The sequence below is a fragment of the Oxyura jamaicensis genome, chromosome 9, assembly GCF_011077185.1.
Source record: "Oxyura jamaicensis isolate SHBP4307 breed ruddy duck chromosome 9, BPBGC_Ojam_1.0, whole genome shotgun sequence".
Classification (NCBI taxonomy): domain Eukaryota; kingdom Metazoa; phylum Chordata; class Aves; order Anseriformes; family Anatidae; genus Oxyura; species Oxyura jamaicensis.
In genome coordinates, this window is record NC_048901.1 from 7,537,922 (window position 1) to 7,562,883 (window position 24,962).

Below are 24,962 nucleotides of genomic sequence, written 5' to 3' on the forward strand. Positions count from 1 at the left end.
TAGGGAAGGGAGCAATGTGCCAGTTTGGGGGACTGTACAGACACCCTTGTGAAAGCCAGCACGTCAACAACCCGTGATAACACCGCACCAACCCATGGCAGATATTCCCTCTCTGAAAGCTCCTGCAAGAGGAGGTAGGCGATGTCACTAATGGGGCAGAACTAAAGGTAGTATGAGGACATGCGAGCTCCCAGACAAGCTCCTTTCACACTGAGTTTTGGTTTTGGAGAAGGTGCTGCCCTTCAGACACACATTTTCTCCTTTGGACAGTATTCAACATCTCAGTCCCATTGCTTAAGGCCCACGGTAAGGTAGTGATTATATCTTCTGTTATGAGAAAATGCTCGGGTCACAGTTGACTTCTTCAAGGTCATATCCTTATTATTCAAGCCGAATGGGAAACGTTAACAAAGTGATTCCCTGGCCCTTCACTTCCTGAGAAAATGCAAATTTATCAGAACAAACACTAGATTTATTTATTTATTTATTTATTTTTCACATTGAAGATTCCCAGTATGTCAAAATATTCAATTTCCCATCCAGGAAGAGAAAAAAAAATGTTGATATCTCAAAAATTTGGGTTGAGGTGGGTTTTGTGGTGATACAAACATGCAGAAGGATATATGGCCAACTGGCCATGTCTAGAAGTGTGAGAAACAGTACTGACCACACGGAATGACCCTGCACTGCTTTGACTGGAGTGACTCAGCACTACCGACTGTCAAAAACTGACCCTGGGCAGGTTGGCCAAGCCTTGCGACTGCTGCTGCGCTCATTCGGCCACACCAGCTGCGTCACCGATGGTTTTCCTAGCCATAAGCCAGAGGAAGCAGGCAGACAATAGCTGCAGTGGTAGGAAGCTTTCCAGCCTCACCCCTGCTTCCTCCCTGCAGGAGGGGTATTACCTGCCTGTCTGCTCCTCTCCGCCAGCTTCACCTTCCTGCAGTCCTCCAGCTGGGACAGAGGGAGCTGTCTTCAGAGTCCTGCAGAAATGAGGTTGTTCTCAGGTTATGTTTTTGCCAGTGCACTGTTGCAAGCTCTGTAGAAACTGAGGCAGCATTAATAGCTCTACTTCTGCCATGTGAAAGAAGAAGGACATTCGGCTCTAATACATCAGTAAAAGTTAAAGCAGTTTCTGCCTTCTCTGTTACACTATGCATCAATGAGAATGTGGTAAAGAGCTTTTTTGTACTGCTTAGCATCTGACATTTCAGCACATCTTGTAACTGCGCATGGGGAGAGCACGATGTTGCTATATTTGTACTTGCAGACTTGGAACAAGAATAATATCTGGAGAGATGTGATGTGCACATTGAATGTTTTCCAGGGGGGCTGATGAAATCCAGCACAATGAAGTGTGAGCTATATTGAAACTTCAGGTTAGTAATGGAGGGAGGCAGAGTACATATCAGTTTTGAAATGGAACTGAGATTGTAGAAACTTGTGCCTGCTTCTCCAAACCCTGCTTAACTGTGGGATCACACATACCACAGTAAAACACTGAAATAATGGTAGTTGCTTTTTTTATTTTATTTTATTTTATTTTGTCTCAGTTACCCTCAAAATGTGTTGTTCCTTAATTTTGTCTCCTAGGATGTCAGTGATGGAGATAGGACCTCTCTCTAGTCATTTTGGGAGGGAGCTGTTGCTGTTACAAGAGCTATACTTAGGCAAGCCAAGCTTTTCCTGCTGAGACCATTGTACCGCAGTCACCTTTCTTTGCAGCAGCACACTCTCTGCCCATACTTTGGTCTCAACTGTTTTCTGTCAGATCCCTTCCTGCCTATTAGTGAGGTCTCTGGAATCACAGCAAGTTTGTAGTCAGCAAAGCTACTCCTGTTGTGTCAGGGCCCTGAGGGCACTAATAGGCCCTAATTAGCCTGATCAGCTTTACATGGAGTCTCCACCCCATACCCATGCCTGTGGACCCAAAAACCCAGTTCAGCTCTTCATGAGCCCTTCAGTCCCTGCCTGAACCCCATGATGTGAGTGCTTGTCTCCAGCTCAGCTCCAAATGTGCTTGACCATGGATCCTGCTGATCTGGCCCCCAACTGTTGTGGTGATGTCCCAGCCTGGCCTCTGACCTGCCTTGTTGCTGTGGATGTGCCTCACAGACTGGGACTGGTATGTTGGTAATGTAGTGAGGAAGCAGCTGCCTTTCGATATGGGAGGTGTGCCCGAGATCTAACCTCCCCATCCTCCTGAGGAGGAAGCAAGTTTTGTCTGGAGGCAAAGAAATTCCCTTGTGTGAGGTGCAGGAGTTCCTTACAGGCAGCTTTGTGCTGGGAAGGTCAGTGTGTCCTAGCAGGTGGAGATAAACTGCAGAGAAAAATGGTAAAGCTCTCCTGTCTGCCCTCCCCTGTTTTTCAATATTTAGTCTTAATTAGCATATTTGCAAGTTGTTTCTCCCTTCTAGGTTCCTTTCTTTGCTGCTCTCTGGGTTCTGCTTTGTCTCTTTTTAAGAGTAACGTCATTTCCCAGGTCTCCTTTGCTTCTTTGTTCACCTGTGCTTTGCTGGTAGTATTTCTTGTTTCCAGCAGAGGATGCTAAGGCTGCTCTTAAAGCTAGCAGGGCTCCAAGGCAGCGTGAGGGTGGCTTGCTTTCTCTCCTTCCAGAAGGCCCTTGGACTCACGCATTTCAGATAAGCCCTCAGATAAGCTCTCAGGGGCTTTCTGCCCCAGCTCAAAGCTGCTGCCCAGGCTGCCAGGGGACGTGTCCCCTTCCTCCTGTCATCCAGCCCTGTTCTCTGACCTCCTGCACAGCTGCCTGGGCTGAGGGCTCAGAGGGGACTGCACGTGGGGCCACGAGAGGCCATAGCATGGGTAGGTGAAAACACAGCCACCTGGGGTGTTCCTGGAGCCACAATATTGGAAGGACTTCTAACATGTCTGTTAGGGTGGTGGGTTTCCTTGGTGCTCGTTAAGTAGGGGTTGTGTAGATTCTTGCTCAGCTTGTTTCATGGTGTCAGACGCTTGTTTTCTCCCCCTGCCGTGAGGAATTCCTTTCTCTGCAGGCCTGGAGCTCTAGCCCTGAGCAGTGGCTCACAGCTCGCATGCTAACAGGCCCGTTGGGCAGAGCAGAGCCTCGGGCTGTTGGTGACTGCCTGCAGACAGCCCCCAGCTGCTGACTCCTGCAGTCCGTGTTGGACCCACGTGGGAGTTACAGAGAGCCCTTTGGAGGCATGGGGGCTGTGGCGTGGTTCCTCCCGGTGGAACCAGCTACTGCCTTTCCTGCTGCTGTGGGCGGCTTTTCAGGCGCCTTTGTCCCAGGGTGCTGAGCTGCAGGATGCTGCGGACCCGGGCCCTGTCAGGCAGCACCGCACACTGCCCGTGTTTCTGGCAGCGAAGGAGGATCTGCTGCTGCCATCTTCTCTGGGCCTGAGAGGCCCGAGGCTCCTCTAAAAAAATTGTTCTGCTTCCAGACCTGGCAGAGCATGCTTTCTGTCATGTTTTACTGTTGTTTTGCCATTTAGGCTGGAGTATTTCACTAAGTGATTCCATGTCAAAACCTCTGCTTTGGCCGTGCAAAAGCATAAAGAGCTTCACGTGCTCAGTTATCCAAGCTGTTCTCCTTCTGACCTTTGGGAAGTTTTCTCTGAAACTGACCAACACCAGCGCTATGTAACTGAATACCGTGCCGGGGAGGTGACGGCAGCGTTCGCTGAGGCGTTAGCGTGAGTGGTTTCTGCTGCCCCTCGGGCTGAGGGCACGCCGAGCTCCGCCGGCGGGGCCAGGCCCCTGCACCCCGGGCCCCGCTACCCCCAGAGCCGAGGCTCGGCCCCGGCGTCGGCTCCTTCACCCCGCGGGGCCCGGCTGACGCCGCTGCGGCCGCCAGGGGGCACCGCGGGCCTGGCGGGGAGGCCCCGCCGCCCAGGGGCTGCCGGGGGTGGCGGCGGCAGGCGCGGGGTCGGGCTGGGAGCGGCGCTGAGGGGCGCTGCTCGTGGAGGCCCGGGGGCTCCGCTGCCGGCCGCGGCAGGGCCGGAGCTTCGGCCGGTGCGCGGCCAGACAGAAAGGGGGTTGTGAGCGACATCCTCGTCCTGTGGGGGGCGTAGTGCTGCCTGCTGGAGTCCTTAGCCCTGCTGGCCTGTGTGCCGCGGGGGTTTAGCAGCCTCCTTTGCAAACACCCGGCTGAGAGGTTACTGCCCTTGCCCCAGGTGGAATCAGGCCAGCTTATAAAAGTGCATCTGGTCCCTTTCGGACACAGCAGGAGTCTCGGCTCAGGTTAAATCTCATGGGAATGGAATCCACGAGTTAATAATATGCTGTAGGGAAAGTGATTTATCATTTTAATTATTTCCTTCAAAATTGTGTTGAAGTCTTCTTGCTCTTCTAATAATAGAAGAGGGTAACTAGTTAATGAACATTCTTTATTTAAGTTTCCTTAAACACACTTTCTATCCAGCCAGTACCAGTCTTGTCAACCTCTTTGCACAGGCAGGCCTCCCACATCTGTAAGGCTGTGCTGGGGTGTGTGAAGCTAGTGACAACACCCCCTGGTTCCCAGGAAGAGCAACAATACTTCCTAACCCTTGTGGATGGTTTCTTAAGTCATCGTGCTTCAGCATCAGCTCTGATGCCATTCAGTGGAAAAATGAAAAGGTGACTGACTTGGCCACGGCTCTGAGGATGACAGCCTTCCGAGGCCTTATTCAGTGGAAGGTCTGTGTCCCAGCAATGGTCTCTAAATCAGCAGTGTTTTTGTTAGGGACAGAGCCGCAGGATTTTGGCCTCTACTTCAGGAAAACAGAGATGGCGAGGAAGGGCTGGGAGCAGGGCCTGCAGAGCCCAACCCTTGTGCCTGTCAGGAAGCAGCGACAGGAGTGTGGTGCTGCTGGAGGGATGTGCTGCTTCCACTGCTTGGAGCTGACAGCAGGGACTCGAATGGTAAGTTTAAGGTCAGTTTCACAATGGATTAAGCATAACCAGGACTTGTGTTACTATCCATCCATGCTACTGTCTAGACTCACATTAGATTATTGCGTGAAAACACGCTTCCTTTCCTCAGATTTGAGTTTTCCACTCTTCATTTCCTTGCATAGCCTTGCATTCAAACATGAAGACGGGAAAGAGACAAGTTCCCATCTACTGCATCAATCCCGTTTATTCCAGGGTATGCTTATACTGAGTCTTCTCTTATTCACCTCTTTTCAGGTGAAACCTGAAAAGTTTCAGTCTTTCACTCCAAATTTTCACAGGCCCTGCTTTACCAGCATCTTTGTCGAGATGGAGGAGCCAACATATTGAGGGCTGGTGTTCTATGCTGAAGCAGGCAGGGCTGTGGTCTCCCTCCCTTCCTAGTGCCACTTAGCTTGCCTACCAATTATTTCCACAAGCAGTAAGAGCAGCCATACAACTTCATGTAATCTCAGCTGTAGCATGTTCAAATTTCTCAGGTTCCTACAAAGATATTTTTTCACTGTTCCATACCTTAAGCATCCATGTGTCTTCCTGGCATCTTTGATCATAACTATGCCTTCCCATGAAGGCTTTCCTAAACTGTCTGCAGTAATACCCAGGTAGATTTTGTATTAGCATCATTAACCGTGAGCAGCAGTGTCTGAAAACGACCATACCTAATTACTGAAGTACAACTCTCTCTTAAAAAGCCCAGACTGGACTTTCTTTATCTTATGTCCTGTAATTGAAATTTGGCTTGAAGTGTTTCTAGCTACAGCCAGTAAATAGAAACAAAACCCAATCCCTCAGCAATAACTTATTCACCCATTGTCCAGCAATGTCTCAAATGATTTATTTGATGACTGTTACTTGGCCACATACAACGTGGGGCGAGCAGTGGAAATGATGTGCATTAGGACAGATAGGAGCACTGATGAAAAAGCAGATTTGACTATTGCTGAATGATTTAGTGCATAGGAGACAACTAGAAACTAGAGACTGAAATGTATTTTTCTATAAGGATTAGGAGAATGCATCACAATATGTATCTTCAAACCAGCTGGCATCCAGATATTGTTACCCTTATTTAAGGTTATCCCAACAGGCCAGCTCAGACTTTCCTGAAGTTTGCTTAGGTAATGACTGTTTCCCTCCCTCCCCCATGGATTTTGTCCAGAAAAAGTAGGGAACAGCTATCAGTGGGTTTCCAGTAGTGCCCTGAGCAGAGTGTACAGCCAGCACATATGAAAATAAGATAGCATTACTCCTTATAAGATGTAGCAAAATATGGCTTGTAGATATCACCACTGTTTTTCCACTTATACAGAGCATTGGTCATAGGCCAATAGAAAAACCTGCCAACCAAAATGTTTTAAGAAAGGGAACACTGTTTGAAGCCTGGCAATAATTTTTTTTTTTTCCCCTCTGAAATATGTGCTGAACATAAAGAAGACTCAGAAGAAACATCTAGTGAGGTTTAACATTTTGTAATCATGTAGATGAATTTGTAAAGGTTTTTCATGCTTTGTTGTTTAATAGATGAGCTATTTAATTAGTCCTGTTCAGTTAAACAGTAACTAAACACTGAAAACAATAGATAATGTAGTGCAGTTGGATGAATTCACAAAAAAGCAGTAGTATAACACTAAAATGCAAATGCCATGAAATCTTTGGTTTAAAATTACTTTGCTGTTCTGCCACTTTCTTTGTTTCTTTACGATACTGTTTTTTGCTTGCCAATGAAAACATCGGATGACAATAGCCATGAATACGCAGAGGAGCTGTCTCCCAGGACGTGTAGCTGCAGCCTCTAAACCCAGCATTATGGCAGCAGTCGGAATCCACGTGGCTGATTGTTTTGCAGACATAATGGTGCTGTATTTATGTATCTCTAAACTTGTTTTTCAGGATCTGTGGCTGCCTGTGTATCATGAAGCTTGCTGCTTAACAACAGAAATAAAGCACTCATCAGACAGAAGCGATGCGTCAGTGCAAAGTGGAATTCTCAGGACTAAAGTTTATGCGAGGCAACAACAAAATCCACTGTGCCATTCTCTTGGGCAACAAAGGTAATTTGTTATGCAACATAATGAGGACTTGTGTGTGACAGACAGCAGTGGCGTTCGGTTACAGGGCATTGGCATCAACAAGCACATGCAGTGCACAGATATGAGAATTGCTATACACTGAAAATTCAAAAGCTTTGATTGTTATTACTGTAATTTGTTTTTTTTTCTCCAACTTAAAACATGACAGAATAAACAAATAACTGGGACCAGTCCTGCAGTCCTTTATGGTCTGGGTAGGATCTTAATTGTTTCCTTTTGGATTGGTCTGTGTCTTAGACATGACCATCACCTAATGGGCCACAAGGTCAAAGCTCGCATGTGCTATGCATTTTATGTGGCTCTGACACATTTAACAGGTCTTCTGCCAGCCCACAGAAAGAGAACAAAGTGGGAAGTGAGATACCCTCATAATAGTGTTTACCAATACCCAGAAGTCCACGACGTCCCACGTGCTCCACTGCTCCTGTTGGTGTCTGTACTTCCAAAAGCCAGTTATCCTGCCTGTAGGGAGGCCGAGGTCATCGCTTATTTTATAGATAATGTAGCAAGTGGGCTGCATGCAGTGCTAGGAACAGAACTGTGGCTCTTAAAGCAGTGAGGTTCATCTGCTTTTCAAAACAAATCTACCTGCTGGTGTGATTGGGCCTCATGTTTATGATGACTTAAGCTGCTTGCTGCCTCCAGAGCTGGGGTTAGACCCAAAGATCCTGTTTGCTGACATTCCAGTGCTGTCTCAGCAAACGCTTGTGTAACTCACTGCCAGATTATATTCTCCTGGCCCACACTGAATGTTTCCCTTGTTGCTCAGCTGGAGGAGAGAGTCTGGGAGCAACCTCCTCCTGAGAGTTACAAGGGAGAGTTTGGGATCAAGATTCACTGATCAGTTTATGCAGGGGAAATCAAGACTGTGCCATGCTATGTGTATAGAGGAGGACTAAGCTGAAGCTGTGTTGGGAACCCTTGTCCTGGTACTCTGTAGGATTGGTTTTGTTTCTCCAGTGTGCCTGTGACATCGTACCTTATATGTGCAGTATTCTGGAGTAGTCATAATCATGCAGTTTTATTCTGTGACTTCTGTGTTTAATCTGGAGGTAACATTTGTTTTCTCACTCAAACCACACAGTCAAGCCTGGCTGGCCAGACTACATTAGCAGAAGCTGTTTCTGTAGAGAAGCTGAAGACTTCCATTCCCTTTTGGCTTGTGCCTTAAGCATCACTATTCATGGCAGGATGTCGGAGTTCTTCTGACTGCCAGTGACTCAGCAAGGGCCTGATCTGTTTACCTGTACTCAAACAGGAGCCTAATGACTGCTTAGTGCAGTTATGACAGCAGAACAGTTAAGGGTAAACCACAGAGTTAGCCATGACCTTGGCCAAGCTACCTCACTTCTCTGTGACTTGGATTTCATGGGAGCATTGTCACTATGAACTTACTTTTTGGGGATTTATTCAAACAGGTTGAAATTGCTAAACAAAACATGTGAAAGAGCTGCACTAAGTGAGTTATGGTGTAAAGCTGGGCATGACGCTCATGCCAAGGTTTTCAAACTGGTATCTCATTGAGAACAACTTTGCTTTTGGGTACCTAAACAGGCACCTGCACTTCATTTCCAGAGCTGCTGGGCACATGTCATTCAGCAGTGCCTTCCTCTCATTATCAGGCACATGGGGTTGCCTGGACCTGTTTTTCCTCTGTGTCTTTTTTACAGCTCCTTGAGCAATAGGGATCTGGTCCTGACGGAGATATTTTAGGAGCCACCATGATAGAAATACTTTGATACAGTTTTTTTTCTCTTTAATTTAAGCAAGGTTAATTTAATTACTAGCCTACATAATTAAGTCTAACCAAATGAATATTACATCATAAGAAGCAATAAGATTCCATACTGTGAGGATAAGAGGCAAACAAACCAACCCCGCCCTTCATGCGGAAGATGCTATCTGGCATTTACATAGATATTGTACACGTAATTAAAGCCATCCTTAACGTGTAATGCTGTTATTACAATCCTTGCTATTTTGTAGCAGTTGCTAGATCTTAGAATGAACAAGTGGAAAAATATCCCAGGGAATATAGAAAGCATTACAGTGACTTTGCAGGCAATGACTGTGTTAAAGCAAACCCCACGAGTGTCCTTGTGTTTTTGCAGGGGGAAAAAATCCCACCGTGTTAGCGTCTGTCAGGATGAGTGCCATCTTACATCACAAAACTGCTGATGGTGGAACAGCCTGGGCGCCGTGCACAGAAAGCTCACAGGTGAGTAAGCCGGCTGGCTCTTTCAACAGCACAAGTACAGCGTGTTTTCAAATTCCCCGTGCTGCTTGACTGAGCCGCAGGGTCAGGGAGAGGTGAGCGGCTGCACTAGACAGCCCTGCAGGAGCTGCCCTCCCAGAGGTACCGCGCTTGGCTGCGCAGCGTGGCAGAATTGTGCAGCAGTAGGCTGTCCTGTGTTGGACGTGCCGGAGGGTTGTCTTTCTGCTTGAATGCAGCTACTTGCAAATGTTCTGCTGCTTAGTTCCTCTGCAGCCCTGTTTTCAGGACCCTGTCAAGGTCAAGGCTGTTAATGGATGGGGCTGTGAGTGCAAGTCTTCCTTTCAGCCTGCGAGGTCCGTGATACAGGGGTGATTATTTATGACATGCTTGTGCAGTACCTAGTGCATCGAAACATCACTTTCCTCAGTACTTGCAACCTGCCTAGGAGCCACACAGCCCATGTGTCTCTCATGCATCTGTTGGCCCTGCTGCCTCTCCCCAAGTGGGCAGCTGGGCTACCCTAGCCTTGGGGCTCGCACCCCAGCTACTGTTCAGAGGAAGCAGCTGGAGCAGTAGATGCTGGGGGTTAAGGCTAGCTTCTAGGGCTTCCTTAAGCCAGCCCTTCCTTTTCGCGTAGGCAGGAAGTGAGCACGTGCCTTCCAGCAGGGCCAGCACCCAGAAACACTTCTGTCAACCTTGCTGACAGAGAGACCTCGAGGGTGGGCGCTATCCTGCATCTGTAACAGAGGATGCCTCCCCACTACCTCAGCTACCCAGCTCTGTTCTGAGCACTACTCAAGTTGGATATAGCCAGATAAGGAAACAGCTCAGCAATGTTCAGTTGAATGAAGTGTTGCACATAGAACTGCACAGAACTCACACCATTTCCATCAGCAGCTTGCCAGGAAATGAATGAGTACATCTGTGCAAAACCCAAGTTCAGAAGGATTTTCACATATGAGGACAGATTTGGTACAGATGCAGAAGGACGTGTGGAGTTGTATGTTCTAGGCATCTGCTTTACAGTCTTTGAAGTACTGTGTTAGGGACAGGCTCATCTGGGTCAGGATGGTGGAATTTGCTCCTTGGCAGGAAGCTTGCCATCTGATCGATCTGTGTAGGTGTTTTTCATGTTAATGAGGTATCTGTAGTGCTTTTAAGTCAGTATTGTGTTCAGATAGCATCTAGATAAGCCTTTCCAAATTCAGGAAATGCCCATAGCAGGATTTGACTTTAATAGTTAGAGGAACCATAAATTTGAAGATCTCCCTTTAACCTGCTTGCAGTCAGATTTGAGGGGCCTGCCCCAGGTGAATGCCATGGACAGGATGAGTGGGACTGTCAAGGACAGACCATTGACCAAATCTGTGGTTACAATATTGTAATCTAAACAGGTCTTCAAGCAGGTGTGTTAGAGGTATTTACTAAGTGCCAGGGCTCTGTAAGTGCCATTAGTAAGATGAAACTTTGAATTTGGCACTTTGGAAGTAATGGCAGGTCGGGTATCTAATGAAAAATTAAAGAATGAAATCAGCGGGAAGGGGGGAGCTCCCACCAGAGCAATAATGGGCTCCCTGAAAGCAGCTGGCACCTTCTGTGGGGACAGCCAGCCTGCGTTCTTCTTGGCTCTTGCTCATTCCCTGGAGGCTGTGGCTTGGCTTAGTTTCGGTTTTGTTTGTTGTCAGCACAGGTCAATTTGAATGTGGTCCTAGTGAAAACAAAATCTGAGGATCTAGATCAAAGAGTTTCATTTGTGTTTTCATAAGTGGTCCTGCACATTGCCGGCAGCAAATGGTTCCCTACCAGCTGTCAGTCATGCCGCAGCCCAACCTGAATTTCTCACTTCACTACAGAGCAAGAAATGCTCACGAACCTGCTGCATTAATACGGGCAAAGATCCCTTCATGCAAGGCAAACATTTGGGAGTAACAGGCCCGCTTGCCCTGCATTTCCCTGCCCAGGACACTTGGCTGCCAGGAGGGCCATGTGGCTCAGACCCCCTGCTCTGCCCACAGCTTGGTCTTGGCTCTCCCCACTGCTTGGGGGCTGCTGCTGTGTGAGCCCGCTGCCTTCTCTGCCCCCCATGAAGGCAGAACGCCGAGCGCTCCCGAGCGCCGTGCAGGCAGTCACCCTGTGCTGGGGCAGCTCTTGGTGCTGCTGCCAGGCACTGGTTCTAACACATGGAGAGGGGGAGGGGGGGGTTTGTGTTGGGTTTTCTTGCAGGATTCCAGGTCTTTGAAGCTATGTTCATAAAAGAAAATTTCAACCTTAAAAAAAATACATGTAAGCAATTGTAGTTCATATTTTTTTTTTGCCTTAATGGTTGCATGAAAAAAATCTTTAAAAATGAGATGCAGCTGTAACCTAACAGGCAGAAATTAACTAAAAATCTGTATGAAAATTCTTCCTTCCAAATTTGCATGATCTATAAGTGCTAGGTATTGACAACATCTCTTCAATGCCTAAATTCAAGAGCACGATACTGCTTTTTCCTTCAGTGTTATGACAATATTGTAACTGTACTTAATACTGTTACATGATGAGAATTAGGCAAGTGCAGACAAGCAAGAAACACTGAACAACACGAAGGCAATTCATTGTCGATTTCAGAGGATCATCGGGAGATTCTCATTTCTTATCAGGAAAATATGTAAATAGCTCCTGGGGCCTTGCTCAGATAATGAGGCAAGATCGATTTCAGTAAGCTGCCTTCCAGGAAAATTGCCCTCCTCGAGGTGTCTAATGAGAGTAAAAAGAAAAGCAAGAAGAATAGAAGGCAGTGATAGATAGTGAGGAGAATACAAAGGATACTTGGAACTGGTGAGGGAGAGGCATAGGATTGTCAGATCAGAAGAATACTAAATACACTGATAACTGACGATGAGGCAAGAGGAAACTGTGGTCAGGAGCGTGTGAGTTACGCTGGGCAGATGAGCTGTCTGCAGCCTGAAAAGACCAGCTGTGCTAGTGGACATCCAAAGATTTCTTCATAGCAAAGGCCAGAAAAAAAAAAAAAAACACAACGCAGCGAGTCAGCCTTGTCCCCCAGCAGCTGAGTACTTACTTCCACCTTTCCAGGCCACGCTTCGGTGCCACAGCTGTGCTCTGTGCCTGCTGAACAGCCCCTGTTAAGAGAGCACCATCTGCTCAGGGATGCAGGGAAGTCTTCTCCATGTCCTGTAGGTGGAAATGGGAAGTCTGGATTAGGATCTGCCATGGGAACACGTGGCTGAAAATGACAGCCAGCAGCACCTTCACTGCTGATTGTTCTCTGGCTTTAACTTGGCGTGAGTTCTCTTGGTATAGGTGAATTGTTCTGGTTCATACAGGGGTGTTGAAAGGAAGCAGTGTCCTTTCAAGGCATGGTTTAACCTACAGATAGCATAAAAGCAGCTGGAAAAATGCTGCCAAAAGTCAGTCCTGGAGAGATTCCTCAGTCAAAATCCATGAATTTTGCTATGGATATAAATTCGAAAGCACCAGAAGTCTCTGAGACAGACTGAAGTGCTAAACACTTCATGCAGTCTGGAACAGAATTGTTTCTCCTAGTTGTTCCTTCCCAGCTGCTTGTAGGGTTTTCATCACAGCTGCTCTGGATTTATTTAGCTGTTAGGATGGGTGTCTGTATTTAGGTTATTAAACAACCACTTCCAGACACAGAAGTGATTGCTGGCTCATCGCTGCTGGAAGAAACCAGCAGGATATATTATTTTTCCCTTAAGAAGGCAGTTGTTAAGGAGAGGTCACGAATACATTGGGGAAAGCAGCAGAAAGCTCCATTTTAGCCCAGATTAATTCACTCATCCCACTTGTCCTGCAGAAAAGAAGCATGTGACCGTGGAAAGGCCGGGGTGATGCAGAGCTCACAGTGAGCAGCGAAGGGCAGGTGGTTTCTCCTTGTGGCATGGGTTTGTACCATGTAACACCTGACAGACCACTGGCCTTATTCCCTCTGCAACTCCAGCTGGGAGCTGCCTGGCCGGGGTGCCCCGACCCCCTTCTCCTGGTGGGAGAGATGTGTGGTGGTGTGCTGAGGCTGCCTGGGGGAGGGAAGCCTGCACCCAGGAGAAGTGGCAGGGAAGCCCCTTCCAGCTAGGCTCTGCTGTTGGGAGAGAGGCCTCTGCGCATGGCAGGGGAGAGCTCTGGGGCTGAGGGTCTGCAAGGCGAGGCCATTACATGGCCAGAGCCCTCCCCAGAGGCAGGGCAAGGTGGATCTTGGCGGAGGCGGCTCTGCCTGCCTTTGCGCTGTGGTGTCAGGCGCCCTGCCCCGATCACACCCCTGTGTGACCCACATGGCTATGGGACGAGGCTTCAGGTTGCTAGTGCTCACTGCAAGCTGTTGCCCTTACCAAGCCTTAAAGGAATACCTGGCTTTAAAAATAGCCTTGTCACATTTTTATCATTTTTTTCAACTTCATAGATCTGAAAAGTCTCATTCCACGTTTCTGCGAGTTCCAAAGTCTGTAGGAGGCCATTAACTCCGTTTCCCCTGTCGATGAACGCCCTTCTTGCAGCTGGTGTCAGCCAGGGTGCAGGAGCACGAGGCTGACCCTGCCCGGGGGGGCTTCCCCGGCCTTCTGCTGGGGCACGCTCAGAGGCGGGCCGTTCTTAGAGGCACCCCGCGGGAGGCGCGGGACGAGCAGCTCGGTGCCGAGGGGGCCGACGGCAGGTGAGAAACGCTCGGGGGGCAAAGTCTGCGTGCCCGGCCTGCCCCCGGGGCCAGCCTCGCCCTGCGGGTGCTGCCGAATGTACCCTGCGAAAAACCGGCCGATCCCAGGTGTCGCTCGGGCCGGGCCGGGGCCGGGCCTGCGAGGGGGAGGAGTAGGTGGAGAAGAGGGCCGGGCCGAGCCGTGCCGCCCCCGGTGGGCCGGGCTGTGCCGCCGAGGCCGCCCTGTCGGTGTGAGCCTGCGGGAGCCGCCGCCGCCGCCTGCGGAGCCGGGTAGGGACGCGGCCGATTTCTTCTGCCTTTCGCTTCTTCCCTCCCCACGACCCCGGCCCCGAGCTGCGGCCACCCCGGCTCGGTACGGCCCGAGGGGGCTCCCCGGCTCGGCGCTGCCTCCCGAAGCGCCGGGGAGAGCCTCGGGGCGGGTGCGCTGCGGGCAGGTCCGCAGCACCTCCGGCTGCTGGGCTGGGGCAGCCTGGGGACAGCCGGCGACAGCCTGAGGCCGGTCCGGCCCCCTGCCGTGCTTCACCTTCCTCCTGGCGGCTGCGAGCGGGCTTTGGCGTGGTCCCCTCCCTGCCCCGGGTGCATCTCGGTGCCCCGGCCCGCTCAGGGAGGCCGGCTGGGCGGCTGCCCGGTGCGACATCCCCGGGGAGGTGACTGTCCCCTCCCTGGGGGGCGTTTTGGGGCTTTCCTCCCGTGTGACTTGGGAGGAGAGGGATGAGAAGAACGGGTGGGACTGAGGAAGGGTGGATGGTGGAGCATCAGAAAGAAAGCAGAAAAAAAGTAAGATGTAAAGCGCCAACAAGATGTGGCCGCAGAGGCTGGTTTTCCAGGGAAGCTGACGCCCCAGGAGGCTGGCACCGGCCGGTGGTGGGGACCCAGGGCTGAGGCTCGCCCCCGCTGCCTGCCAGCCTGAGGCTGGCTGCTCGGGGTGTGGGTGAGAGGTCGCCAATTAACCAGCATTTCAGCTTTTTTTTTTTTTTTTTTTTTTTTTTTTTCCTTAAATACTTTCCACGTGTGCCGTCCTGAACTGTAAGCTGAAGTTTCTGAATAAGAATCAGCGTTGTCTGTCTGCTGTACTAAGGTGTTTTCTCTAGCTGTAATTAATCACTGTGCTTTTCCCTTCCAATTAAGCTGCTCACTTGGAGCACTGACAGGATCAGCGTGTGTCTTGTTGTACTCTAGACCAGAGGTATTTCCAGTTTCAGGCTATTGTGTTCTATTGGCAAGTGCAACGTGCTGGAGGTCACTTGGGGCAGTGACCTGCTAAAAGCGTGAGCGGACTGGGAGGGGTCTGATAAGAGCAGAGCCTTCACTGCGTACGCATATGTGTACTTGGGTTTACTTCTTGCACACATATCCTGTAAGAGAGCTCAGAAAACTGCTGAGGTGCTACAGGCTATACATTGCCCTTAGGTCAGAATCTACACTAAATGTTCGCATGCCATGTTCCAGTAATAGCTTTTGTACATTTTATGCAGAGATCAGGGCGATGCAGAACATTTCCTGGTGAGCTCAGTCCCTGTTGGCAATAAGGGTTGATGGGTATTGGAGCTGAGATGCTGGAGAGGGGAAGAAATGGAGAAGCAATGGCTAAATACTTGCAATTCCCAAGTGTGGGAAGAGTCTGGCAGCTTCAGGGTCTGGCTTCTGTTGTTGGAGCCTCCGGTGTCCTGGCTCATCTTCAGCAGAGGTGATCTCAAGGGGCCCTGGAAGCGGTGAGGCATAGATCTGATCACCGAATGGATTATTTTGCAGAACATTTTAAAGAAAAGCATATGACTTTTGTCAACACTAGTAGTATATGTATTTTTCAGTTTTGGATGTTTTGACTGATGGCTTTGACTCACGTGCAGACCAGTCTCCTTGGCTGGGTGGTGACCAAGGAGGCTGGTGCAAAGTGGGCCCTGGCCCACCTGCACCACTGCAGAAAGAAATTAAAAAAATGAGGAGAATATAATAGATCTTGTGGTAGTTTGGGGTGGTATTTTTAGAAATAAAGTACTTGGCAGAGTGAGTGCTGTAGTGGAAAGACTTTTTCCTGATTAACGCCACAATTTTCAGGAGAACATCTTGAAGGGTATTTTGAGCAGCTCTGGGTGGCAGCTGGTAAGATCCAAAGTTCACGGAGGGCTGAGAAACAAATGCAGTTGATCTTCTTGCCTGCTTCTTCCCTTGACAGCATCCATGAGTGAAGCGCCCGCAGCCACGTCATCCTGGTGTGGCGCTTCCTTCCCCACGAGCAGGAGCCCTGCACCAAGCTGCACGCTCTGCTCCAGAAGCCCGCGTGGCGTATGTGGTAATGCTGCTCCCTGTCACACCCGGGTAGGTCTTGTGCTGCTTGTACGCCAGTACCCAGTTCCTAGGCTAGCAGAGCAGTGAGTATCCAGGTTTATTTTCCATGCTGCGGAGGCAGATGTGAACATTTTTTAGGACCTGGGAGCTGTGTTGGCATGCTGTGTGCTGTACACAGTGCCATTCTTGGGGAAACATTTCCTGAGCTGGTTCTAAACTTTATGACCTCGTCTGGCATGCTCTGAATAGCAGATCTTGTTTTCTGCCTTGGGTAACATTTCTTTAGTTTGGTGGTGAATTTTAGCAAAACCTTTCAGGCCTGTCCTGTGGGAATCCCGTTTAATACAGCCAAGCAGGGTGGCTGAGAGCCTTCCTCTGCAACAGCTGGGTATGAGCAGTGCTGGAAACAGGATACTTGGAAAAATGAACCTCGTCTCTGAACCATTGTGGTTTTTCTAATGAAATCAGTTTGCCACCTGCATCTCTCTGGGGTGTGACTCTATTTTAGAGATGTTGTAAATGTATAAACAACCTTCTGACCTTCCTCACTTCCATCTTTTGCTTTATTCTCAATTTCCTTCTCTTCCTCTTCATCCTTTCTCACAATCCTGTGTCCTTGCAGACATTCCTTATTGCTGGCTGGAGACATGTTACCAATTGAGCATTGTTTTGTAGCTACTTTAGACAAGAGGAGGAAAGAGCTTGCCCAGAGAGATGGAGAGCCTTCAGGATTTAATGAGTACTGCCTCAATATCACAGCAGCTAAGGTCTAATTTTTATTTTATTTTTTTGGAAGACATCACATAGCGCTGGTTCTTACCCTTTGAATCCTGAGCGTTTGCAGAAGCTCAGCAGAGCCTGCTCAGTGCTGGAACCTCTGTGTGCATACATTGTTCACAAAATGTAAAAGTTAATTCAGGGTGGACTTTAAGAATTCTGAATGGTGAGACTGAAATTCTCCAGTGACCTTTGATCCAGGAACTCAATCACCCTTGACAGAGTAATGCTGTGAGAGGTTTATTGTAAGTTTTTCATGGAAGCTTCTCAGGTATGAGGAAGTTGTATTCAAGGCCTGAATATTTGGGATTATATTTTTAATTTATTCTAATCAGTAAAAACAGCATTGGCACTGAAACTTCTGTGGGAAGGTTGTTTGTGAACTATTAATTATTTTCAGTCTACTTGGCATAATGTGAAGGATTATTAACATAACCAGTCTTGCAGGTGATGATAAATTCAGCAAGCATTACTTCTACTTTTTAAAGAGGCTGGTATTCATTATTAGTAGTCTTTCATGTAGAAGCCCTCTTCCAGCTGACAAAAAACCCCTATAGAACTGACCTAAACCTTGTACTTTGCCAGGAATTTAGGATGGCTTTTTATTTAAAATACAATTTTGCCCTCTGTTTAACATAGCAACCAGAAGCAGGGCCTTCATTTTGACTTGTAGAAAACAAAACATTATGATGATATCTCAACACTGCAAAGTTACTGTACAATAAATTCTGTGTCTTACAAGTCTGCCCTAAGAGGAGGAATATGTCTGTTAGATCACAGGGTGATTCTCATCTTCTGCTTCAATTAAACCTCACCAATATGGCCAGGAGGAAAGTTGTTTTCCATTGTTCCTATGTATTAACTTTCAATATTGAGGGTAGCAGCCTGAATCAGAGACGAGCCTGAGAATGCAACTGATGTTTAGACCGACCTGCGCTTCTAATCTACCAACAACCTCCTTTGTCAGGTTACTCACAGCTCCAACATAATACTGCTTTTGTGGCTTTGATGGGCTTTTTTTTTTTTTTTTTTTTTTTTTTGAGAATACATTTTATTTTCTTGCTGGAACTAGTATCCAGCTTGAAATGAAAGTCTATTCAGTCTTACCCATTTTACTGTCTCCGTTAGGTGTTTCCAGGTCATTTTCAAGCATGTGTTTGCTGTGCAGTACCGTATTATATTGACTACTAAAGCATCCCATGGGCTCAATGGCTTCTGAAAATGGAGCAATAAAACACAAATTCATGAGAAAGTAGCATAAGAATGTGAATGCACATCTATTATATTGACTGGAAGGCATGTGTGAAAAGTTAGCCTGCTGATAGTCCAGAGAGCTATTCGTGTATCTGTAGGAAAGGAGAAAAAGAAGTCTCTTCCCCCCAAGGCTCCCAGGTTTGTGGGACTGTGATACTCTACAGCTCCTTCAAACCTCTCATCCTTTCCCTTCCACTTTTGTCTCTTCTAGCCACATTGCCAGTAGGCAGTGTTGTTCTTCATTAATAGTAAATATCTTTTCCCTTAGTGGGCGGGTGGGGTGATGCTGTATCTGTAGTTACAGGAAGTTCATCAGTCAGTTGATTTAGTTACTCACTCGTGTGTGGGCAAGAGATGTGAGAGGGTCACTTGGTAGGGTTAGAAATATTCAGGTTGTTTTACAACAGGAGCACTGGTCTTCTGAGGAAAACATACCTTTCTGTAACACACCCTTACAGTGCGACCCTTACAGCTTTATCAGTGGCTTACTGAACTTTCCATAGTCCAAACAAAGCTGTGGTGCTGCCAGTTGGGCTAGTTTTTCTCAGTGTAGACCCTTCTTTTAGTTCCCATGAAATCTACCCTCTGTTCTTTTGATGCTGACAGATTTATGGAGCTTGAGATAAGCTATCATGAAAAATACTGTTTCTCCTAAGCTGAACATATTGCCTCAGCACCCAGAGCAGAGTACAGGGCATAGCCGACAAGCAATGATGGCACACGTCATCTTCACATGTCCTGCAGTCTTTTTGCTTCCAGTTAGAAACACAGAAATGGGAAGCAATGCAAATAGCTGCCCATGTCCCTTTTTTCCACATGCATCTCTGATTAAAATGCTGCAGATGAGTTAATAGTAAAAAGGCATGTCTGCTTCTTGTCGTGACTTCTAACCCAAGTTGTGTTTTGATAGCAAAGAGTCTATTCTGCCATTTGTTGTATGTCCCTTCTGTTGTGTGGTTGCAGCTAGTAGCAGTGTGTATGTAATCTTTATTTAAAAATACCCGTTACAGAGAACACAGAGATTGCAGAGAAGCCAGTGTTATCAGTACACATTACATTTATCCTTCAGGAATACAGCTTGCGTCAAAAGTCTGCAAAATGTCCTCTCAACTTTGTTTTCTAAAATACAGATTCAGGTGATTCTTCCTTGCCCTGCAGCTAAGCTGTCAGTGAGGGAAGCTTCCTCAGAAGGGCTCAAACCTTAATTAATACATTTAGCTAAGTTTCTGATGATTGACCTTTGTGACTTCTGCAGTCCTGTCAAGTTTTCTACTTGCTTGTTTTTTAGAGATTCTTCAGCTGCATGTGTTACCTACATTATTTGTGCTCTGTCTTTGGTGAGTGAGATGGGAACACGGAAATCCCATTTTCATGTTCCCCAGCTGCACAGGCAGTGTACTATAGTTGCACCTGTGTTGGCAGGGTTTTCCTGTGTTAGATTAATTTTGTTGAGCAACTCCAAGTTCCTCTAAAAGAAACGATTTTCCTTTCCTGTATGGCAAGGGAGATTGCAGTCTTCGGAGGCTGTAAACTTGTTTATATCTACCAATAAAGCAGTCGGTAGCATTCAGAGGTACCTAATTGTCTGGTTTAAATTCAGTTTGTTTATATGGCTGTTAGTCTGAGGAGCTGCTTTGAGTTCCTTTGCCTCCTTTAGAGGCTGTTGTCCTTGTAGCCAGTGTTTCATCCAGTTAGAAGTTTGCCTCTTGTTCTCGTTATTTCTTCATTCAGAGTCACAAAAGTTGCTCTCTGTGTTTTTCTAAATTGCTGTGGGTAGCTTTGACACTTAAATTCTGCAAGTGAGCAAATGTGGTTTCGAACATAGGTGCCCAGTTTTGATGGCCCTAAGCATTCGTGTGCAGCCAATTTTTACTTGTTTTCTTCCCCCCTGTCTACCCTGTTCAGCTGGTTGAATTGGCCAGCACTTTTGCCTCACACAGATAACTTAATCTGATCTAGTTAAAAAAGCCAGAGGAAATGACCTTTACCTACTGAATTTTACCTCAGACAATTTTTTCTCAGTCGTGTCTACTGCATTAAAGTGACAGATTTCTTACCTTGACATGGAGTTCATTTGAACACAGCTTGCTCAGAGAGCTAGAGCCTGGCCTTGTGCTCTGTTAGTTGGGCTAGCACTGGATTATTTGCGTCTTCTGCATGGTTCTGTTTGGTTGAATGTTGCTGTTTGGGTACACGTGTGCCCCTTGTCCTCCTAGCTGTGAGCGGAAGACGACGGCCCTGCTGTGGCACTGCCTGAGGCAGCTGGAGGGGCTGGCGAGGGGCCGCGTCCGCCTTTCTTAGCAGGGTGAGGACGCACCCTGTGAGGGCCAAACCAGGCAGAGGAGACACCTGCAAGCTGAAGCCCATGGGACATGTGCTAGGTTTGTGTTTTGAAGCACATTGGTATGACCCACGAACCAGAAGGAAGTCTCTTTCCCTGTGGTGTCCACCTTTCCAAGCCCAAGCTTCGCAGCGAAGCCTGTCCTCACAGGCTATGCTTGGTGGCAGAGCAGCTCGTGCTGGGACTGCCAGCCACAAGTTCTTTCTCTCTCCACAGTCCTACAGGTTTGTGAAACCCTGCTAAAGTAGCAGGGGCACACTTGGGGCAGTCTTATGTTCTTCACCTCTCAAGTACAAGTGAGTGTAAGTCCCAGGAGGGAACACGCTGTTATTACCGTTGCATTGAGGCCGAGGCGGGCTGGCGGAGATGAAGTAACTGAGCCAAAGCCTGCAGCACGGCTGATGGTTTCAGGTGCATCCTGAGAAGGCAGCCCAGTCTCTCGGGATTTCTGGCACGGTCGTGTAGTTATGGCTTCTGGGTATTTCCCAGAACTCAATGTTAAAACTAATCCCAGTCTTAAGGTGCACCTGTTACGGGCTTCTGTCAGCATACTCTGATCGTTCTGCTTTAAACTGGGAACAGTCAGGACAGGTAACAGCATGATTTTTAGCAGTCCTAGGTGGTGCTTGTATTTTTCTTCTGTGCTTGTATTGATGGCTTACTTGGGGGAATCAAGAAAGGGAAGGTCTTTTCCTAGCTGGAAATTGCCAGATTCCCCAAATGCCAAAACTTGGTGTATTGCAACTCTGAATCCAGCTTGTGGTTGTAGATGAATGCGAAGTCAAGAAATGATCGGAAGGGGAAGAAGGGAGAGTCAATAAGAGGAGGGACAAGTTAAGGACACAATTTGTCATTTTAAATGAGCAGGAAAATGTGGAGAGAATGGAACAACTCTGTGAGAGGACATTAAAATTTTCAATCTTGTTTCTAATTTAAGCACAAGATATAAAAATATGTATTCATATATCTCTCATATGACTTGCTTTGAAGGCCGGTAGGGTTTTTCATGAATAGAAGTCTTTGTTCTTCTCTCTGACCTGTCATACTCAATCTTATAAAATAGTAAGGACTTAGCAGCAACAATAAGAAGATATTTGAGATGGTCTCCTGATCCCACCCTAGCATCCAGAACCAACACACCAGTCGGTGTTTAGTAAAAGCTGGAAGAAATAAGCAGCTTGCTCTGCATATGCCAGGGCCACAAGGCTTATGGGAGATGTCAGGGCAGCAGAATGAGGTGGTGTCCCTTTGCATCTTCAGCAGATCTCATCAAGCCCACATTTAGCATTGTTGCTTTGTGTCTACCTTCTGCTCAGGAAAGAAAATCATTCCTAACAAGATTTGGGAAATACTGCTCAAGAGACCTAGTATTCCTCTGCCTACTGCTCTGTCTAGGTGGAATTTTGGCCACAAACCAGACTTTTGTGTGTTTTTTCCACCATGTACTACTTCGTTTGCCTCCTGCAGTGTTACTGGGTTGGACTAAAGGGTGTCGGCTCAGCTAGAAAGTGTTTTTTGATCAGATGTAACAAAAATCATTTGATACCAGTTTTAAAGCTAACACTGACCAAAACTGGAAAAATAACTTGACAAATGACAGGCTTCTGCCAAATACCTTAGAAAAGGTCATACTCAGCCAGCCAGTTTGGACAAACGCTGTGGAAAGAAACTGAGCTAAGCTATTTCTTTAAAGAAAAAAAAAAGTCTTAATATCATTACAATGTACATCAGATAGGAAAAACTGAAAGGAAAAGGGTGAATTTGAAACCTTGGAAAATTGTGGTCAACTAGATGGAAAGGGTATAAACAGATGGGATGAATTGGAAAGGGCAAAATGTACAGAACCTGGCACGTGCTGAGCACGTACTGGATTGCAAAGATGGTTCAGCTCCGCAGGATTGCTCACGTGTAAGGTTACGTGTGTGGGTATGTGGAATCAATCAATACAGACCCGAACGGGAGGCAAATTGTTTTTCTGTGCATTAAAAAGGCAGATTGCTAGTTAGGATACTAGGCATCTCATTATCTGTCAAATAACTTGAACTGGCAATAAATTTGTTACACAGGCATTTGTTCCTAGTCTCATGACTCTAGTAGCCTTACATCTAAAGCTAATGTATTCATATGCTATTACTTGCTAAGTGCAAAGCACTTTGCTAATATGCAGGTCACTTGTTTGCTACTGAGTGAACCGGTTGTGTATCAGCTGCGGCAGCTTCTTGGTGCTTCGATACTCGACACACGTGGAAGAGAAGAACTCATGTTTAGTGCAAAGACTGGGAGAAACAACCTCAGGATAGCTAAGGTTTGTAATAGTCTGCAGGTAATGTCACAGGTGTACCCATGTGCAGCATGATTTGCACTGCTTGGAGGTTATTCTAAGAGTTATCTTACTGGAGGGGTGATTTATTCGGAGCCCACCCAGAAGAGTTTATTCCAAACTGTTTTGTTTCAGGGAATATGTGCAGAATGGAAAACCAGGTTGTCCTTTTAAACTATGCTCCAGAAACGCCTTTCAGGTATATTTTATCAGGGCGTGGAAAAATAATATTACTTTATTACAATCTTCTGCATGTTTACAGGGCTGGAAGGGACAGGCCCCTGGAGGAGTTATCACTGGTTGTAATGAGAAACACAAAGCATCGTTGTTTGAGTCTCCCTCCTTTATTATTCTAATCCAGTGTTTACACAGTGCAACAGTCCCACTTCTTTATTAGATACTAATTAGAGTCTATTCATATTTTTCATTTCCTTTTGAGGGAAGTTATCTGATCTGTAACAACTTGAAATAATCAGTTTTTTAATAGAGTTCATATGGCCAACCCACTGCAGGGCTGCATGCCTATTCCCTGAGCTGTTGGCAGGGGGGAAGGGGAGAAAACAACAAGAAAACCAGGATCAGTTTTGCAAGATAAACTTATGGTAAATGATAATTTATCTGAGCACTGACAATTCCTAGGTATGTGTAAAATGATTAAGACGCAAGGTGTCACGGCACATTTTTGTCAGAAAACCTGGCATCCTCTAACAGGGCCTTATTTTGCTAATGTATGTGTATTTCTTTTTAAGCTCACGCATACCTGTGAAAAATGATAGTTTGAGATGCGACTAGATTAGAAGAGATGAGAGCACGTTTCTCTAATACTTTATTCAAGTCTCTTTCTCACAGGAGTATTTTGCATTACAGTTAAGGTTTAAAGGTTAAATATGCATTTTTAAGTTAACATTAGTGTTTTAATAATTAGAGTGTTTTAAGAGGTTGTTTTGAATATGTTATTTGAAGAAACTGGCACAGGATGGACTTTATGTGTACAGGTATTGTTTCACAAACAGATTTTTTCCTTACAATGTGGAGAAGATTTCTTTTTCTATGTTGTGGCTGTTGTAGGTAATGGATCTGTTTGTTGTTAACAGTGCTGGGGAGCAAAGATGCTGTTTTTAAGGTGCGTCAGAGCTGATACTCGATGCTTTTTGCTGTCATGAAATACCCCTTGAATCCACACTGTAACTGTTTGGCTCCAGCTGGAAGTTGTCTTTGTCAGAAAAACTTTGAAATCTAGTTTAATGACACAATGTGTGCGATGTTCCAGTTTAAACAGCTCTGCGTTTGTACTAACCTTATGGTGCCGCGAGAAATGCTGTCGGAGTTGCATGGAGTAGTTGAAGGCAGCGTGCTCTCTCCTACCGGCACGGCATCGCTGCTCCGTGTTAGCAACGTGCTGTGGGTTGGGATGTGGATCCCTGCAGCTGAAACGGGCTCACCAATGTCCTCTGCTCGAAACTCTGCGTAGTAAGGGTGTGGAGCTCTGGGTAGGCAGGTATGTAAACATTGCCATATGCCGAGTGGGTATGGGCTGTCACCACCCATTCTTGGCCTAATGTAATCTCTGTCCCATGCCAGATAACAAGCCTGCTCCTGGCTGCACTGAGCTCGTGCAGAGGGCTGGGGGCTGCTGCTATGCTGCCAGACACTGCTTTATGGCACGAGGATGCTGGGGAATGTCAGGGTGGCGTCTGTCCTTTCTTGTACGTGGGGCCAGGCTGCTGTGAAGCTGGGGGGAGCAGGGGTGGGGGGCTGGAAGGCGTGGGGGCCTGCAGGTCGTCCCCTGTTCCTGTGGGCAAGAGGAGGGGAACACGCTTTTGGTGGGTGGCTTGGGGCTGGGGGGGGAAGGTGAGTGTGAATGTACTTCTGCTGGCATCTTGTTCCTCTGCACAGAGAGCTTATACCTAACTGTGGTGCCCTCAGTATTCTGACTGAAAAATCAACTTCTTAGTTGAAAATAATTTCTCGAAAAGCCTAGAAGCCACTGGTCCTTCTTAAAGTCTGCCTAGCCCTGGCAGTAATGTACTTTGAAGTCTAGAAATCAGAAGTTTTATCCTTCTTACACCACAAGAGGTTATTTCACCTCTTTT

The 24,962-nt window shown here is 47.1% G+C and overlaps 1 protein-coding gene across 1 annotated transcript in view; it reads left to right on the forward strand.

The window, feature by feature from the left end:
* The first annotated feature begins 1,972 nt into the window (after positions 1-1,972).
* PIK3CB (phosphatidylinositol-4,5-bisphosphate 3-kinase catalytic subunit beta) overlaps positions 1,973-24,962 on the forward strand; it is a 113,624-nt gene continuing 90,634 nt past the window's right edge. The window contains exons 1-3 of the mRNA XM_035334498.1: positions 1,973-2,125; positions 6,805-6,965; positions 9,116-9,222. The gene's annotated coding sequence lies outside the window, so the exon portion shown is untranslated. The remainder of the gene's footprint in view (positions 2,126-6,804; positions 6,966-9,115; positions 9,223-24,962) is intronic.